The sequence below is a fragment of the Agelaius tricolor genome, unplaced genomic scaffold (genome assembly GCF_023055355.1).
Source record: "Agelaius tricolor isolate 1412-34295 unplaced genomic scaffold, bAgeTri1.0.p SCAF_7, whole genome shotgun sequence".
Taxonomy (NCBI): Eukaryota; Metazoa; Chordata; class Aves; order Passeriformes; family Icteridae; genus Agelaius; species Agelaius tricolor.
In genome coordinates this window covers 47091965-47110865 of record NW_027269267.1, presented here as the reverse complement: position 1 = coordinate 47110865, position 18901 = coordinate 47091965, and the positions used below count along the sequence as shown (strand labels likewise).

Here is an 18901-nt window from a genome sequence, read left to right as displayed (position 1 = left end):
ATGGATATTTCCCAAAATGAAGAATAAATTAGCTCTGAAAACGTCTAAGGTATGCATAACATTTACAGAAATGAAAGTTACTGGATTTGATGCAATTTCTTACATTAAATTGCTGAGTTTCTTTACAATTGAATCACTACTTAAGACATGCTAAAACACAGGAACTACTTTTGAAAGGATGCAGATCTATTGTTAGATTTAATTCTGTAATGTACTAACAGCCCATAACATTAAGGAGATTTTTTTTTTCTGCCAGTGCCTTAAGAAGTTTACGAGACATTTCTAGAATTCTCTTTGTTTGCTCAGTTCTCTAATTGGTTGCATTGGTCACATGCTATATTTCTTTGCCAGACTTGAAAAAGAGTAATTCCTCCATCTATTGAAACAGATTTTCTATGGCAATAACAGGCCCAGGAGGATTGTATTTCATCTAAGCTACATACTAACCATATCTACATGTGTGTGTGTATATCTATATATATATGTGTGTGTGTGTGTGTGTGTAGTGAGGTTTCATGCAATAAAGGAAGATGAATCAACACAATTCTGTCCTTCCAGTAACAATATTTAACAAGGATGGCACATCATCTACAGAGACATTCATATATGCACCACGTAGTACCATGATCAAATCTCTGTGTGTAAATGCAGTTGTATTTAAATTTTTCTTTCTTTGCTGTTGACATCCTGCCCTTCTCAACTACAGCTAACACATTTCAAAGGAAGCAGTATAGTGTTGTCTCAATTGACCATGTTTTTGAAGAAAAATATTTACAAATAGCTTTTTCCATTCTCATGGTTTTTCCTAAGAAAGCTTACATTGTGGGAAAACTTCCATGAATATTAGTAAATGTTCTGCTTTCACTGGAAACTGCTACTATTCAAGCATAAGTGATTGATATTCCTCATATCAAAGAGCATGAAATACAAAATTAGTTATAAAATGGCTTCAGTGCATGGAAAAAAGATTGCCTCCTACAATGTTGATGATATACAGGAATTTTGGATGGATTCATATTTCCAATCTGCTGAATGAATAGTTGACACTCCTCACCAAACTAACAGATTGCCAGAAATCCAATTGCATCCTGGGTTGCATCAAATGAAGCATGGCCAGCAGATTGAAGGAAGTCGTTCCCCCCTCCTGCTGGGCTCTCATGGGACCCCAGATGAAGCACTGTGCTCAGCTGGGGCCTACAACATAAGCAGGACACTGGACCTGCTGGACTGACTCTAGAAAGGGGCCATGAAGACAATCAGAGGGCTGGAGCATTCTCCTGTGAAGACAGGCTGAGAAAGTTGGAGAGTTGGAGAGTTATTCAGCCTGGAGAAGACTCCAGGGAGATCTCACAGCACCTTCCAGTAACTAAAGGGGTTACAAGAAAGCTGGAGAGGGACTTTTTACATGGGCATGTAATGATAGAACAGAAGTTAATGGCATTAGGCTAAAGAGGGTACATTTAAATTAGGTATTAGGAAGAAATTTTAAACTGTGAGGGTGATGGAACAGATTGCCCAGAGAAGCTGTGGATGCCCCATCCCAAGAAGTGTTCGGGGCCAGGATGCATGGGGCTCTGAGCAACCTGGTCTAGTGGAAGGTGTCCCTGCCCATAACAGAGGGGTTGAAACTAGATGATCTCTAAGGTCTGCTTCAACACAAACCGTTTTCTCATTCTATGAAATATCAATTTTTTCAAGACGATCAAATATTTTTTACATCCAATTGCAGCATCAGTTCACCTTAATCTTAAGAGTTTTTAATAAAAGAAATATTTTAATGAACATTTTTACTTTAAGCTACCATATAAACAAAAAAAAAAACCCAAAAGCAAAAAAAAAAAAAAAAAAAAAACTTTAGTCCATTTCAAAGCACCTATCTTTCTGCTGTCCCTCCGCAAATCAGTCCTCCACTAACAGAGTGTTTCACACAAGTATTTACAGAAGGAATTCTATCTGCAGAATGCCATTAATACAGAGCACTTCACCCTGTATTAACTTTCTTTTTCTCATCCTATATGTTCATATAAAATGCCCAGATAAAAATTATGGAAGATATTTTATCCAAGAGTAGGATTGTTCTTTTTGACAGATTATATGAACAGTTATTTTGGCAGCTTTAGAAATGCCCTTAGGTTGGTTGCTTGGTTAGACTGCTGATGGCCTGAGTCTCCTGTTTGTCATTTTCTTAGAATTTATCTTCAGTTAGTAGCAAATTAGATCCAAAAAGATCATAACCCCACACCTACAAGACCTGTGCTTAACCACAAGTGCCAAGCATACCTTCTATGGAAATCCTTAGGTGGTAGCAAGAAGAAGCTGAAGAGACTGAATAATACGTGAATTGCTTTGTTCACCCTTTTAGTTAAAAATACCATCAGAAAAAAAAATTAGAGGCCCTTGAGTTTTAATTCTGAGATTTCCAGAAAGCATCAGATGTCATCTACATTTTAATTTTATTCCTTTACCCATTAAATGGAGATAACACTTCCTTACTCTACAGAAGGATTATCAATACAAATCAGTCAAGAGTTGTACAAAGCTCTAAAAATAAAGAAAGTTTCAAGCATGCATCAATTTTGTTTTCAGCCCTTGTTCCAAATCTAACAAAGTCACACAAAGTCCATAAATTTAAGGTAGATTTGCCTAAGAAGTGAGGGCAGCAGTTCAGTGCAAAGTGTACATGGATAAAAATCCACAAAGGAGCTATGAAGATGAAACGTTGCTTTCAATTTTACCACACACCTTAAAAGGTCACAAACTTTTGAGCCTGGGAGACACTAAGAAAGAATAGGAAATAAATACCCCCATTAGTTTAGTTGTGGTGTTTTTCTTGAAACCATCAAATTAACAGATACAAGTTTTTTACCAACTTAAATTTCAAGTTAGCACATGGTCAATTCAAACTCTGCAGCAGGGAGGGCATAAGATCAATAGCATAGCACTTTTAAAAAAAATCAAACACTTTTCAATTTCTGATGATTTGTCAAAAATTTTTAATTCCATGAAAGCTACCTAAGGCTTTATTAAAATGAAGTTTAAAAAAATCTCCATCCTTCTGTTGTTACCTGAGCTATTTAAGTGTTAAATGTGCTCTTCCTAAATCTCTGACAATCAGAAGGAATATAATGATTTTAGCTTATGTTTGTAAAATGTGACTAGTTATTTTTTTGTTGACTGTAAAGGAAGTTGTATTCTGAAAAACAGGATATTAAGGATTAAAAAAATACACTACAAATCTAATTGTGCCATAAATCTGTCAGATTTTTTTTAATGGCCTGAAAAGAAAAAGAAACTATATGATTATCTAATAATCTTTCCATCCTTTACAGACAAGAAAAAACAGGTGTATATTTAAGATCTATTACATCAGGTTACCTGTTCAAGGATTCAGTGGAATAATGTTTAATTCTTTATCGCTACATTAATTTTGAGTTGAGAACTTCACAGAAGCACATTCTCAACTTTCTTTCTAACCCCAAAGCGTACACACTCGAAGGAGAAAGTCAGTGGTTGTTTTGAACAGGGAAGTAACAACACTGGGGGAAATTCTCATGCAAAGGTCCATCTAGCATAAACTAAGGAATTAAAGCCTGATGTGGACAACAGCCTCTTCAGCTGTTTGTGCATTTTTCCATCTACATTGGATCCGGCACAGACTTTTCTCCTCTAAAATACCTTCATGTATAATATCTGACAGCTATGAAAACTTTGCGATAAAGTCTAAGTCATAACTGTGTTATTTTGTTTGTTCAAATGAATTGTTCCAAGAAGGTCGCATACTGCATGCTACCCAAAGAGTATCTTCTTTGACATACTACTGCCTAATTGAAATACGCAGGAATCTTCTCATTGTCTCAGAATTTCATTGGCAGCCAAACACAGACTTTAGGGAAGGTTCAAATACTGCTTTAAATCAGTATTTGTTCATATTTTGTTCAATATAGAACTATTTCTATTTCAAATTGTTATGGTATGTTATCCTTTACAAGGAGCAATTAAAATTCAATATATTAGTTCTAGTTTCCAGAGTATCATCTGTAGGTATATTTTGGAACCCTGAACAAATAAACATAATTAAACAGCACACACTATCCTTAACAGCCTTAGAGAAGAAAGAAAGGATGATTACTTTTGTGGGTCACAGTTGGCAAATACCAGCAGTTTTGCCTGGGGTACGTGGCAAGGTGAAGCCATGAACTGTGGCTGCAGTCCTCTAATTCCTAAAACATGAAACATTTTGTATGTACCTAATCTGCTAAATATAAAATCTGTGAGATTTCCTGGGGTTTTTGGTGATCTTTTTAAAAATAATATACTATACAATGTGTTTTTTAAAAGCAATGTCATATATATCTTGCAGTTTTAGTATATACTGTTCCTGTTCTGTATTAATTATACCTTATCTCATGCATTTTAAGGAGTATCTTCTTTTTTTTTTGTCATTACTATTTTCACTTCCATTCTTAACTATTAAATGGATGAATATGGGGAAAAGAAATTGAAAGAAAAATGAGAAATGTATTTTGCAAATATCAGTATATTTTTACTAATATTCAAACTTCATTTTCAGCAAACTTGCTATTTTACAGCAAACTAAGAGGTTTTGTTCTTTTTTTTTTTTAATTTCCTACTGGATTGTATATTTTTAAAAATTAGCCTACCAGATAGGCTAATTCTGATAATAAATATTTACCCTGCATCTTTATGTTAAGTTACATGGTATGCCCCTGTGTAGCTTTAGAAATTAATATGAAACCAACACAGTACAGAGAGATATTTGAAGTTCAGAAGCTGCTGACATTGGGCATTAGAGCATAAGTAGGTCAGAATAAACACTTAACATTCAAATTTAAATATAATATTGTGTAATACAAGAAGATCTATAGAGCCATAATGTCTGAATAAATTAGGTATGATGATAATACTTCTATCGATTTCAGTCTGTTAAAATAATGAAACTGGATTACACAAATCAATTCTTGGAATACAACAAAAAAGCATATATTATTTGCTTTGCACATTCAAAATAGGCTTTTCAAGTGAGATTGTAACTATTTTAGACTTTAACTAAAAACAAGTGTTAATTTTCCCAACATCACCTAAAAAACAGGCTCATAGTAGTCTTTTTGTTATCTTACGGTTGACAAGCTTTAACAGTCTTTTAACCATCTAACAAACAGCTTTCTCTGTGTGATCAATTATTTAAGCCTCTCGCTCTTACATCATTACTTCTGCAAGGAGAGGAGGTGTTTCAATAGGAGGATCTACCATTAAAGACAATTAACAGGCACTCAGTTTCCTTTGGCAGAGGGAGGACACTCAAGAAATGCTGTAAAACATTCAAGAATGGAGTTTCTGGCGATGTCTTCACAGTTATACAGAACTAAATATTTCATAACTTCTCGAAGTCTAACAAAAAAAAAAAAAGGCACTGGCTTTTCAGGCTGTCAGGAATGATGTTTTGTTTTCCAACAAAGTGCTCAGTATATGTTAAATTATTTCTACTCCAGATGGGAATCAGACTGTACTCTTGAAATTATCCTGCTATAAAAACATTGAAAAGATTATGTTTGTCCAATATCACTACTATGGTCACAAAACAAAAATTAAGACTAAGGCATTTTTGAGGATGTATATTACGAAAATGAGTGGTGATCCAGAGCACAGAATACAATAAATCTGCAAAGCACAAAGCATGCATTCAAACCTGAAGTGTGAAGCAAAGAGGAATTTGCATTGTGAATGCAATAAAAACTGTAAATCAGTTCCTTAAAAGCAGAACAGTCTGAGTTAAGGGCTGCAGGCATCACAGCCTAACGGGGTGTGCAGAATACTACAGATTTCCATCCTGGCATAGCAAGTTAAAGATCTGCGATGGAGAGTCACACTCCTCTGTTGTTACCAGAAGGTAATTATACAACAGTATTTCTAATGATGGAGTCCCAAAGCAATGCTTCTCCTCTTCCCAGTGGAAAATATCTTTTGAAGCAAAGAGTGGCTGTGGGATTCAAGAGGAGGGAAAACACATACCATAAAATATAATTAAAAATTGTGGAGGCTGCCTATGACAAGAATAACCATAAAAAACAGATACAAACCAGCTGGCTGTTAACAACTCCTGAGTTATAAAAATCTTAACCTGCTGTAAAGCACTCAATTCGATTTACATAACCACAGAGCTGACATTCCTTTTAGGCTCCTCTGCTGGGGATTATTTTGACATGTTTTAAGGCAGCATAAAAAGCAACTGTGAAAGGAAGACATGTATCATCTTACATAAAAATTCATTCTCGCCTTAAGATTGGACTTACACGCTTTAATCCCAGCATCTTCACTGAAACTGGAAAATATCTTCAATGGCTACTGGTGATTCAATTTTATAGCACTATCCCTTTGGTGCTCGTATTTTAGAAAAAGTTGATACTGTATGTATACAAACAAACAAACAGGAAAAAAAAATCTATACAATCACAGAAGCTTAAGTTTTGCTAGTACTGCACAAAATATTAGCCACACTAGAATCCACTACAGAAAACAGCACATCTAGTCTTAGATAGATTACGTCGCTTAAGATCGCAACTGGCCTTTGCTAAACAAGGAAAGCATTTCTTAGGAACATAATGATGCAGACAGCATTTTACACAACTAACACAGCTTGCTGTAGGGAATTAAAATAAACAAAATAAAATAAAATCAATCTTACACTGAGTGAAGTTTTGATGTATAAGTGCTGGCAGCTTACATTGCCCAGAGCACAGAACGAGTTTTGCCATTTGATAATTTGCTTGATTCACTGTGCTGCCTCATGCAGGGCATTTTATGCCTGATTTATGTTTAATCGAGTCACCTGCTTAATGTTAAGGAGGGTCACAGTTAGATAGAAGGGTTACGACCATATAAGGCTTTCAACATCTTCCAGTTTGACATAAGAAATGGGTGTAAGTGTTAGAGGTCAACCTTTTTCTTTTATTTTGATTTAATGTTCTCTATGGAATATTGCATAAAACATTAATGCACCACAAAACCAATTTGATTCCCTTTTGAAATGCAGTAGGCAAATATGGATTAAGAGACTCAAAGCACAGACAAAATAAAATAAAAGCAATCTACAGTCTAAATGATCATCTGTATGTGAGGGGTTTTTACAGCTTATAAGGTACATCCTTACTAATACAAAAATTAATATAAGTTCTCCCTTTAATAGATAAGCAATCAAATTTATTCTGGTGTCTCAGAAAAAGAAAGACTTTAAAGACAAAAGGACCATAAACTTTTAATATAACTGAGGTGTCCAGGTTCATTATTCAGGCTAGATGTTCATGCTTTTAAGTATATATATATATATATATATATATGGATATTAGAATTATCAGCATTTTCTTTGCAATAATGATATAAAAAAATTACATCCATATCTAATAAATAAAATAAGACGTGGAAAACTACTACCAACTAGGGAGCTTAGACAAATCTGATCTTTCTCTCAGTGTTTCTACATGCTGAAAGTACTGCAGGACATTATGAATTTTGATATTAAAATTCTCCCCTATAGCACTGAAACAAATAGAAATGGCACCAAATAAGGTATTTAAAGATGTATTTTTAAGGAGGAACTATTGCAGTAAGGAAGTGCAGATGGAATTCAGCACTTACCAGTTTGGAGAGATTTATCAGTCTTTTAAGTGCACTAAAGTATGCACATGTTATGCCATGAACACAACTACCAGAGCCCAATAACAGACACAATTCACAGCGAATTCAGAGGTATATCAGAAGTTTCAGTCCTTGGCTAAAACATGATTTGTTTGCCTGCTAAATTGCATGTGTGTGATACACAACTTCTTGTGCGAATGAAAAGAATAAATATTTCCCTATTTCTTTTTATTACTATACCCAGAATACACTAAACTTCCTCAGATACTTTAAAACATATCAATAATTTCCAAAGACTCATTTAACAGACAATGCACAGACATAGTTTTGCATCCACATATTTGAAAATAATTTACCTACAGCGACAGCTTCACCCAGCTAATTTTAAATTAACCTTCTAAAATTTAATCATTCCGACCAAACTCTTCATCTAGGTTGCCTATAGTCAATGAAGAGACACAGGAATTTCCAGAGGGTGATTCAAGTTGGCCTATTTTATACTGAGATGTATCACTCTCTAGAGATGTCTGCTACTTTCCACTGGCTATGAAAGGAGATGTTAAGATTTCAACAGCTACATTTCAGACATATTAGCAGATGAATCTCCTCCTTGATAGCTAACTGCTTGCACAGCTAAAGCTAGGGAAAATTTAATTCTTTTCTCAGATAGTAAAAATATAGTGAAGATATTTACCTGTATGCCTCCCATTTCTATGGAAATGTAATCAATCTGCTGTTTTGGAATTTTATTTCTAGGTACATATTTCCTTTAAAATTAATTTTCTGCTCATAAGAAAACTACTACAAAACTATCTCAACTTTATACTCTATTAAAACCATTGCTTTATAAAAGTCTAAAAAACCTTAGTCATAAAAACCCAGAAAAATAAAGTAAGTCTCAAAATGATACATGCTTTGTAAGAAGAAAACAATTTAGATTAAATACTCTTTCCTTCTTTCTTCCAAGGACTCTATTTTTACAGGAATATTTTTAAAATAGAACCTGATGGACAAAACAAAAAAAAAAATCTACTCTGAATGCTACTAGTTCTCATACATTCTATCTGTTTCTGTCAAACATTTTGCCAGGTTTTTTTTTTTTTTTTTCCCCCAGTTCTACTTCCTATTAAAATCAAATTAGAGAGGCAAACTGATTTCACAATATAAATATTCACCTTCTAATCAAAATCTAGATTTAATGCCCGAGTACATATTGCTAACAAATGCAAAGCACCTACAGAATTGAGTGCTCTCCAGCTGGATTACGGGCACAATCTGGCCCACATTAGCAGTAACTGGGGTATCAGTAGGAACTCTACTGAACCAGACATTTAGTGATTGGTCCCAAAAGTTATCACCATCTCTTGAATTAGGGGTAGGAATCAGCTGCAGAACAGGACAGCAGCAAACGTCCCAGGCACTTTCATGTGACACAGAATCCACCACATCACTGGGCTGTTCATTGCTGCAAGAAAAACTTGAAAATATGAACTCATCAGAGCATAGAGAAAATCTAAAACACGCTCAGAATGATGTAGTTCCACTCACTTGAGTAAGCCTACAGGGATGATCCTCAGTGCTGATCATGGCCCTATTTATTTCATTTAGTGGAGCATAGTAGTGAGGTACCTGAATTAGCACGTTCACATGCATGCACTCATACACTACACAGAGGTATTAACTCTGGAATGAAAACTCTTTTGTCATGTTATAATAGCAATGCACCCAGGATAACAAGAAATAGTCTCTTACAGATTGTAAATATTCCCTTAATTCCTCCTTCCTAAAGGCAGTGGCAGACCAAAGAGGGAGAAATATCTGAAACTATTTCCTACTTTGAAAAGAATTTATGAAAATCTGCCAGCTTTTTCTCTCCTTCTGGCTGTCAGGTCAGGCTGAAACTGTTTTAATTCTGTGCCCAGAAAACTCTGTTGTCACTAGCACACACTCTAAATAAAGTGCTCTTACATAGTATATTTCACCAAAAAAAATAGATGGCAACAGCACGGAATAGCATGGAATTCTGAAAGCCCCAGCATCAATGAGATGCCCACTGTCCATGCTGGTGAGAATTATGCAATTCCAGCTCTATTATATCAAATAGTAAACTTATATTAAGAAAGAAATTTAAAAAAAAGTTATTTTAAAAAGCAACTGGCAAAGTGTTCATAAGAATTAAAATTTTAAAAGAACTATGAAAAGTATCTTTATAGATCTTTAAATAGGTTAGCATTTGTGAACAGCCCTTTTTGATCCTGTGCACCAAAAGTAGTATTTTCATGCTATGATAGAGATCTAACTCCACATTTAGCAAGTATTTTTCCAAGGATATGTTGTTGTAAACAAATGCAGAGACAGCACAAAAAGGTATATTTGTCAAAATATGTGTATTGAAATGTTCCTTTTTTTGTGTCAGTTATAGAAAGCTAGAGATTTGTCATTAAGCAGCCTCAGGGAGGGAGGTTTCTTGAAGATGTACGCAGTGCATATGAAAGAAAACCAATGCAATTCAAAACAATTACATCATCTGAAAATTTTCCTAGAAGCTGCTAGGAAGCAGGAGGAAGTGAAGAAAAAAGGGGTAAGAATGCAAGCTTGTATTCAGACATTTGGCAAAAGAGACTTAAGAGGCCTTTAGGAGAAATTATGAGCAATGTCAGCACTGGAAATCCCTTTTCGTTTGCTATGTATTTATCTATCAGTGTTTAGTGTTTTTCATCTTTTCTTTAAAAGAACATTACTTAATGGCATTCCTCCCAGATTTACTAGAATAATAGAAGTAATAAATCTGTCAAGCTTAAAGCAACAGTATTAAGGTGTCTAAAATGAATCTAATAATCTTGCCAAAATACAGTTACATAACTTGATTTAATTTTTGGTCAGCACTGAAGTGGTCAGGCAGTTGGATTATATTATTGTTGTAGGTCTCTTCCAACTGAAATATTCTATTCTATTTCATTCTAGTCTATATTTTATGCATAAAACCAACAAGTGAAATTTAAGTGAGCACCTTTATTTTGATTTTTGATATGGTGAAAACATAACAGTGTAAAGTAGGAAGAAACTTAAAGGGGACAGAATTCAGATGAATCTCAAAATCACAAACTTTTGAAAAATGAGAGGAATGCTTCTCTTTAGAAGACAGCATAGTGGCCAAAACTTAATCATTTAATCAAAACTATTCAAATAAATGAGGAAGCTTCAAACCACACACCCTGAAACCAATACCTTCTTCCCAAAAGTAAATTGATTATGATAATCAGCTCCTAAATCTTTTACATCTCTGAAAAAATTGTTGAGATCTAGGTGACAGGATATCATAATAATGATAACGTGATAATAAGATAATGTGATTTTCGTATACTGTGTCAGGGCAGCAGAAACTATACCAAAGCAACAAATAAAAAGTGAAAGAATCAGATAGTAAACTCTGGTAGAAATAATCTCTGCAAGTAACCATAGGAACAATGCTATACAAAAAGTGAGCTGGAGCTAAGCAATGCGTGAGATGTTCGCATGTAATGACTGAGGATGAAATGAGGAGGCTTTTACTGGGAGCAGGCCACAGATGGATCCATGTAAAGTGAACAAATACAATTAGATCATGAATAATTCTAAAAGGAGCAATGAAGCAGATTCAAACACAACTCCAAAAGACAGCGTTATCTCAGAGGTTATATAAACAGTTCTGAATTACACAGTAGAACAAAAAAATCCCCACTTAGCACAAAATTTTTACACAAAGAAAAATAGGATTTTCTACATGCAGACTAAATACAGTTTCTGTGGTTTCACTGAATTAAAACAGTCCAAGATGTGAGACAGAAATTAAGTTAAATCCATTGGCAGTAACCTTCACCCAACTTGATTACAAGTTATATAAGGGCTACACTAAATATCCTTCTGTTTTGCCTATGTCCTACTTTAATCTGGGCTACCTACTGAATCTATTAACTTACTTGATTACTTCATAAAAATAAAGTCTGAAAAATAAATAAAAGTTCTGAAAAGATTCATCATTACTTCTAACATAAAATCCTGTATTCTTTTTAACTTTCAAAGTGCCAGTCCATTGCCCAAAGAAAGTTCTGTGAAACTCTTGCCAGGTCTGCTAGACAGGATGAGGGAATTAAATATTTGGAATTAATGGCAAGGGAAAAAAATCTCAGGGAAAATCTTGTTAGTATTTACTGTTATTCCTCCTTTATTGTTACTCTTTCCAGAAAAATTTCTTTTTGTTATTAAAGGTTTAATTAAATAAATCTGAATATTAAATGAAGTGGGTTTGAGAAAGGAGATGGATGAAGGATGATATATTAAAATACCAGAATTCTGTGAGTTTGTAAAGCACCATTTGCATAGTACAAAATTCATGCCATGGCTAAATCTGTGCAATCTGGAATCAGCACTCATTAAGGAAAATGTCTCAAATTAGGATGAATTAAGAATTCAGGGGAGACTTCAAAATACATCACAAAGGTGAGATTTCAGACCATTTGTAGAAAATTCTAAAATTCCTTTTCACATACAATAAAAGTAAATGTTTTCTCAGATCATGTGACTTAGAACTCAAGATACTTCGAGAAAATATAGTGTCTCAATACCAAGCTTATTATTTTGACTAATATAAACAAATTCACAACAGGTAATTTGAGCTGAGATTCCGTTAAACAAATAGAAAACAAAACTCATCATAAAACACTGTAGTAGGAGTAATAATTACAATAATAATATCAAGAGTTTTCTCCTGGAGTAGAGAAGAAAGCAATTAAAGAATCTAAAAAAAGATTCCACAAGAAATTTTAATGAAAAAAGTCATCATCTTTAACACACAATGGACAAATGGTATCCAGCTATTGAACAGAAGGTGGAGAAATCAAGTTGCTTTTACTTAAACCAGAACTTCCAAATCAGAATTTTTAATTGCTTTCAGCTGCTTTTAGACCTCAGTAGTGATTAACTTCATTCAGCAGACATAAGTGCTTGTGTTCTAAAAGCTGGAGAGTTTTTGGCACTTGGTCTAATAAGATAGAGATAAAACTTCCATAAAAACTTTGCCTCCACTTTCTTTAAACAAGAAACACATTAGAAACTCAACAAGACAGACATTCAACCTAGTAGTGATTTTTTAGTATAGCTACAGAAAATGTTCTGTAATTGGCCGTTGCCAGTACAAGAAACAAAACTGGCCAGGAACTCTTCCTTGGGAGAACATATGGATCATTTTTTTTTCCTTAGGTCGGGAAAGACTGTAATAAGAAAAAGATTTTGGATCTGCAGTTGAAAGCTGCAGGATGCATGCCTGCCATCCAAGGTAAAGAACAGCTCTGAACTGTTTTTATTTATCATTAATTTATTGGCACCAATGTAGCTATGAAAGTCATATTCTTCGCAGGAATCATAGCCTAAATAGTACAGTCCCTTGCCCAGACTTTTCCTGGTGAGCAAGCATTTGGGAGGTTTTTTCATTTAACTTAAGAATGCTCTGCAATGGTAATACTAATTAACTTTGATTCTATATACGTGTCAGCTCCTAACAGTCTTTCCCTAAAGAATTTTAGCCTGGGTGATAATAGAAATAAATTTTAAGAGAAATCCAAGACATTTACATTTTATATAAGCATGTTCTTATGGCTGTACTTTTAAAAAATATCTGTATTCTACTTCATAAAGATCACAAAAAGGATGCTTGCAGAAGCTAAAGTGCATTTTTTGTCATTCACCTCTAGGTGTGAAGGCCCTCAATGTGTTAAGCATCTGTATATCTGAGACATCAAAACCTGAATATAACCTGAGATTTCAACAGAGGAAAATAAATACTTCAAGAATTGTTTTGTCACACAGTCCTTGGGTTCCCAGGAAGCACTGTTTTCTTCCACTTGAATGAAATATTAATCTAGCAGAATCTTTTGAGATACTTTTCAAAACAAATGGACTGATTGACAAAAAAAATCACCTTTCTCTTCTCAAATATTTACACTGAATATTGTCTGGATGCTGAAAATCATTTACGGTTTGAGGGTTTTTTTCCTTTTCTTTTTAGTCTGCTACTTACAAAAGTAATGCACTGCTGTGATGTAGTAAGTTACTCGGTTATCAAATCACCCAAGTTACATCATTCTTTTATTCCCATTTCATATAGATTTATTAAGCAAGGTTACAGGGAAATTCTCTCATTTTTTGCACTGTTTTAAACAGCTTTTCTCACCATCTGAAGTCCCAGTTTAAGTGACATTACAGAGTCAGTACTCTAATGAAATAATTACATCTACATCTCTGTATACTGGATTGATGCATCACAGCATAGGTATTAAGGATTCAATTTACTGTCAAAGAAACCATAGAAGTGACTTTATCCTTTTTAGTAGAGAGATTGCTTATCTAAGATCATATCCTTGATTTCATGGTTCCTAGCAAGGTAGGTCTAACAATCTGAGGCAACCAAAAAAGGAAATTATTGGAATAACAAGCTGACACCAACTCAAGTCTCAAATTTTGTATTCCCACTATAAAGGCTGGAAACATTCTTTTAAAAAATGCATATGCAGAAAGAAATGCTACTCCATCAACTTTCCTCTTAGTAAGGGCAACTGGATTGTTCAAGCTGTATGTGTGGTCTTAGTGCTTGTGATAGCAGACAGCACAATGAATACAGAGAAAAGGAAATTTCATAGAAGCATCTGCCCATTTAAAACACTCCTGACAACTTATTCTACTTCCCCTAGGCCAATCTAATTTCAGCTCCCCCTAACAAAAGGGTAGTGTTGACAAAACCTTAATTCTCAACAAAACTTGTTGGTACACTGCCAGACTATCTGCCATTTATATGGATTTTGATGAGTTAAAGCAGCCCAGTAACATTATTAATTTTTTCTTAGGAAAACTAGGGGCAGTTTTCCTTTTCCCATCTTACTTAGTCCTAGCATGCTACTGTTTTCTTATCTAGAAACTAATACATCATTAATTGATAACCAACATCATTATGTAGTAACAGTAACATTCTCCTCAAACTAAGACTTTTCTTCCTAAATGTCAGGTCACATGTCTAATACTAGTATTAGTATCAGGTTATTCTTTGCTGACAGCTTGGACACAGTATCTCATTGTAATTAAGACTGGACTGAAAAAAGATGATTTAAGAGTCATATGTAGAACATTATTACTAAAAAATATTTCAGAAAAGCAAAAATGCAGGCTCCTGTGCACATACACACTGTGGAAAGAGAATAAATCCTGAAAGGCATTATATAAATAGCTGGTGTATATATATGGTATTATATAAATAGCTGGTATATATAAATTTATATCAATATAGTCTTGTAACTTCTTAATAGTCACGAATTAATACACAACAGCAAACAAACTAGCTTGTAAATAAGTTGATTATACCAATTTGTAAAGAACTTCTCTCTCCCTTCCCTCCTCTTTTCTCTCTTTCCTTCTTTCCATCAACACAGCTACCTTCCCCAGTTTCCATCCCTCTCTGCATTTGTAATTGCTGTCTCAGGCACACAGCAAACAACCAACATATCTACCCATGTCTGCAACTTGAAGGAATAAGACAAGTCTTCTCACATGAAATGAGGTTTTCAAACTGAGCATCTTGAATGCATGGAAACTGAGACCACCAGCTCAGCTCTTCATAAACCATAAGCTCTTGGAAGCAGCTCCAGGAACAACAGCCTATGGATTGGTTTCTGTTTGCAACACAGTTCATCAGCACATGAACCGTTACAAAATGCACTCAACTTCACATCACTAAACAGTTCTGACACTGATTGCCAAACAGGAAGGAAAATGTTAGGCAATTCTCAGATGATACTGAATCAAGTTTGAATATTTGACCTTGTAATCTGAAACTTGAACCAGAATAACTTTCCTTTTCAAATACCTTCTCCCAGTTAAGACTACTTTATGATAACTAATATATTGCACAGGACAACATTAGTAACAACAGCACACTGTGAACAGCTGAGACTGGATTCATTACAATTCTGATAGCATGTTACTCTGCCTTGTTCAATTCATGCAGGCAATGTTTCTAGAGCTATAAGTCATAAGGACAATTCACAGTGGCCAGTTCTCCTTGGAAAACTACATTCATAGAACTATAGAATCTGCTGAGTTGGAAGGGACCCATCAGGATCATCAAATCCAGCTCTTGGCCCTGCACAGGACACCCCAAAAGACAAATGAATCAATATAGTACTTAGCTAGTAAAGTTTTTTCCTTGAGTTGTAGTCTTTTAAAGCTTACCAGATAAAATAATGCTTCTTTGCATACTTTTCCTGAAAATACCAATTACTTAAGTAATTGGTATCATATATCATATGACACATCATATATCATATAACAAAAACACTTGGGCTACCTGACTTATTTTCTGGAAATTCCCTTCATATTTAAGTCCTTGCATGAAATCTGCAAAACTCCACAGCAGACAGATTGTTCTTAACCAGGAGACAATCATATTAAATAATGACATTTGATGCTGCCTTCCCCCAAAAAACCCAAACTGAGCAAAAAACATTAAGCTGCACTTTTTTCCTGGACTTTAGAGAATCCCCAAATATACAGTAATGAAATCAAAGACCATAACTTTGGAATACATAAATTTGAAGGGGTATTTTCATTGAATGCAAATCAAATTTAAAATCAAGAGAAGAAGGAAATCATTCACCCTTCATTGAGTATGCCATGCAAGGACATAAGTAGTCTAACTCTACAGGAAAGGAGCTGGGCACTCCCATAACATTCAGGAACTTCACGTGGATGTAATGATGCAGAACTAAGTCAGTAACCTGACAGAACTGAGCTGTGTACCAGACCCTGCTGTGCTCACCCTGAGAACGACCATCTCCCTATTTTGCTACAACAATCCTATTTGCTACAGCTAAGGGCCCGAAGTGTCTGCAAGTCTGAGATGTTATTCCAAATTCAACAGCTCAGATTCACTTCTAGTGGCAGCGTTTAACAAAATAATACTCTGCATTTCATGTTTAAAATGACAGTGTGTTGCTTGCTCTACAAAAGGTTCGTTTTGAACAAATTAAGAGATTAAATGATTTGGAATCAAATTATTTTGGCTGAATATTCTCACTAAAAAGTAGGAGTGGGTGGAAAAACAACAGGTTTATTATATGAAAAAACTGTAAACATAGGATTATGATTATCTTGATGCTTTTCTATTGAAAGACTCTGCCTGAAAGCTGAGCAACAAGAAAATCTCAGTATAAACCACAACTCAGAAGCTTACAATTTGAATAATTTAATTTTAAGAGACAAACAGAATATTGTGCAATATATATATTTTCAAAATTTTTTTCAGTTACAATTAATAGAATGTTGGGATTCAGAAAACTATAGAAACACTTCCATTACTAGGTCCTAATGTACTCACTGATATCTTCACCACTTATCTCCCTTTAAAATAAGGTTTTAATTGTTTTCTTTTGTATCAAGTGTTTGGTGTTTTGTTTGGTTTTAATTTTATTTCAGTTTACACGTTACTTGTTTTACAGAAAACTGTTATGATAACAGACTGTTAATTAAATATTGTTCTGAAAAGTGGGGAGCTTTTTGTCCCAAGGTGTTTAATATACTTCTACTATTTGAAACAAGAAACTGGAACTGGGGACAGAGTCCCATCCAAAGTCGGAAACTTTTTCTTTTTTTATGATCATGTTAAATCCAGCCTGAAAAGCTGCCTATATATGAAAATCATCACATATCATTAAAGACCTTTCTAATATCTTCTAGTAGTTCATGTTCACAGAATTTGGCCATTCAACTGGGATCCTACATAACTGCCACAGGAATAGCATTCTTATGGTGAAATTCAGAAATCAGTATGATTACAAACTAAGCTTTCAGAAGACAAAATTATTCTGTAATCCAGGAAGAAACAAAAAACTTTTATCTCAGATTTTCCACTAAAAGGTAATAAATTTGTGCATATTACAACCTAATACTGAGTACTCACAAGAGACAAGTAGAAGAGAGGATTCACTAGCCTATAACTAAAGCTTAAAACTTAAATAACTTCACTCAGTTTCTTTTTGAGTACCTTGAGCATGTCGAGGTACATGACTACCTTAGCTGCTTAAATAATTAATCCCAGAGTCTCTTTTGAAGTGAACCAACTTGTTGCCTTCACATCAAAAAGGCTGGGAGCATTTCTGGAAACACTTCAATCCAGGGAAGGCTCTCAACAGGCAGTGGGTGAACCTGCATGAGCTGGGACTCTGACTTACACAGTTTTCCAACAGTATCTTTTAATCTTTAAATATATGTAGTGTTGTATGATACAAAGTTGCAAAATGTATAAGTTCTTTGTGATTAATAAAAGGGTTCCATTTCTGCAAGTAATTCTTGGTTTTAAAAAGATTTCATGACTGAAAAATGTAGGGACTCACTGGAACTTAAAATTAGTGAGCTTCCAGAAGCAGTTTTCAGAGATAAATCCTCTTGTGATAAAGTAGAATATAGATAGCTGTTCAGTGGGATGATAATATGACAAAATTATGACTGTTTTCAGGAGATGACAGGTGGCCTGAATTACACCTTAATTATTATTTTTTAAACTATGAAAAAATACATTTACAAAATTAAGTCAGTTTATTTTCCCACTGATACATCAACTAGTGAAGACGACAGAAGCTTTCACATTAATTATAACGACTACTTCCTTAATGAAGTGCAAAAATGTTTTGTGTAATTTGTTCAGCCTCTTGAATTAGGTTACAGTTTGTCACTCTCAAAGCAGGACTTTGTTGCTTATTCCTACAATAAGTTAGTTCAGCCCCAGCAGATAACCAGCTTCTCATCCTATAACACCAATCAAAACCAAGGTTAACGATAAAAATTATTTAACACTAATAACCAAAATACTGTGCTAACATGGAATGTATTTTAAAAAAAGTGAGCAACAGTACTCTGTTTTATCAATGTTTATCTTTTTAACCAACACAGAATCTCAGAATATTTAATCCCAATGCATAAAATAAATAACTGAATATTATACTTGCTTCTTAAAATTACTAAGTAATTCCAATTTATAGTTTCTAGCCCCTTGAATACTCACAGAAGTCAACTCTATTCATTTCAGTAAGTTAAATATATTTTTAAGGCCTTATAGGATTGAGACTGTCAGGAGGAAATACTTCTAGCTACAGATTTCATTTCTTGGCAATATGATATGGATAGAGTAACAATGATAATTATATTTTAACCATTCTTTCAGTCTGCC

At 34.3% G+C, this 18901-nt stretch overlaps 1 protein-coding gene across 6 annotated transcripts in view; it reads right to left on the bottom strand.

Annotated features, from left to right (window-relative positions):
* Positions 1-18901, bottom strand: part of DACH1 (dachshund family transcription factor 1) — a 352403-nt gene that overhangs the window by 181339 nt on the left and 152163 nt on the right. The window lies entirely within an intron of this gene.